The sequence below is a fragment of the Pinus tabuliformis genome, chromosome 4_1 (genome assembly GCF_031772625.1).
Source record: "Pinus tabuliformis cultivar Carrire ecotype Pingquan chromosome 4_1, CPIR1, whole genome shotgun sequence".
Classification (NCBI taxonomy): Eukaryota; Viridiplantae; Streptophyta; class Pinopsida; order Pinales; family Pinaceae; genus Pinus; species Pinus tabuliformis.
The window spans coordinates 237,153,082-237,155,135 of NC_142303.1; positions in this window are offsets into that span (position 1 = coordinate 237,153,082).

The window sequence follows — 2,054 nt, forward strand, 5'->3', positions numbered from 1 at the left end:
TAAGGATCAGGTTTAAGTATTTATGTACAAAATGGAAAATAGGATATATAAGTTATGATACCTAGATTTTAAGAGTAGGAATAAATCCTATAGGATAGAAAAATGAGTATGTATGATATAGGATAGGCTGGTTAATAGAAACTGAAATCAATAAACATCATGAACCACTATCTAAAAATTGGAATTAATAAAAGAAATTAAAGTATTAAAATTAATATTCTTACAGCCTTCAGATACTTCCTTATTTGAAATCTAACTATGTTTGACTTGTTTGATGTGTTCAGGCATAGTAGAATGTGATGGTGCAGTCCTTTTCTCTCGTAAGTGTAGTATTCTTCTTCTTAACAGGTCCCATCTGGAAAATTTTCATATAACAGGTCCCTTTTGTAAGATGTTCTTCTTAACATGTCCCATCTTGAAAAATAATGTTGATCCAGGTGGATCTTCAGATACAATGGCATGGAAAAGCTCAAAATTCAAATTGCCAGAAAGGCAAGTATCTTGACATTAGATTGAAGTGCTTTTCACCCTAATTCCAACAATGTGAATGACACTCCAATCCGAGTTTGGATGATGAAGTTATGGTAGAAAGAAGATTGCCTTGTTCCTTTGGAAAATGAGGCATTTTCTCCTAAAAATGGGTTTTAGCCTTTAAAAAGGAAATCACATTAGAAATTGTGCAAAGGGTGGATTTAACAACCTCTGATCAGTGATCGTCGAAATATCAAGGCAGAGGAAGGCAAGCAAATTGGCGATATCAGGGACTTCAGACCTGCGATGTAGTGATTGCCGATATCAGCGTCGGCGTATCAGGTTGGCAAAACACAAGGCACAAGACTAGGACCTTCAGGTTGTTGCGGTTGTGATTTTCAGATCAGTGACAGGCAATCTCAGTTGTCGGATCGGGAAACAAATCAACGACCACGATTAAATCAGCAATCGGCAAATCGGCGATTCCCCGCAACAGGGCCTTTGAACAATGCGATAGTGACATGCGATGCAATCTGGACCGTCCGATCAAGGAACAAATCAATGGTCTAGATCTAATCGGCGGATCGGCGTATCAGTGATCGACAATCGAAGATTCTTGATAGACAGGGCCAATGACATTAGCGATAGCGATCGGCGATAAGGATCAGACCCGATGGATTTATAGGTCTGATTTGACATATTTTGAGATCCGGCCTATTCGGTTTTTCAATGTTTTTGTGTATATCACTTGAGCCAAAAAAAGAAGCTATTTTTAAGGCTTTTTGTGCCCGCCGACCCTTCCACCTGAACGGTTTCCATTCTAACAAAACTGACCTCTGATTGTTAAGCGGCCTTGTCCTAAATGAAACATATAAAAGCACGATGATTGGAAAAAGTACGGGGGAGAGGATTTTCAGCATGTTGTTCGAGGCAGGAGAGCTTTCAGGTGGCTGATAGTGCATTTTGTCTAATTTGGACAAATTTTATATGTTTTCAGCGCCTCTCAATGCCACGAACACATTAGTGTTGTCCATTTCTCCATTTGATGTCTCCATTTCACAACCATTGTCTAGAATGGAGGTATAAGCCTCTTTTGATGTACTGGTTATTGTATTCTCCTCTTTTCATGCCATTTAATGAATGAATGCCTCCTCATTGATCGAGCAGGACCCGAAGATGTAGCTTGAGTTGGAAGAACTCCGTTATCAAGTCTTGGTGTCTTCTTGTCATGATTTTATGAGTTTCTTCTTCTTTCTTGTGTGCACATTAAAATTCTGTGTTAAGCTGCAATTTTCACATGTGATTCTTTTCATACATCTATAAGCGAAAGTATCATGGATCAAGTGGTATCAGAGTAGGGTTTTTTAGATGTGAATTGCATGTTTGTATGCTAACAAGAAACAGGCTCAAAAGAGGTGAAGGGGAACTAGAACCTTTCAATCCCGAAGTGGGGCGTGCACATCGAAGGAGAAACATGGAAGACGAGGCTCATCTTGAGGAGGAGCGTAATTTCAAAAAGACCTTCTATTCAATAGCAGAGAATATCAGTCAATTGATTTTAAGGCTAGAGAAAGCAGAAGAGA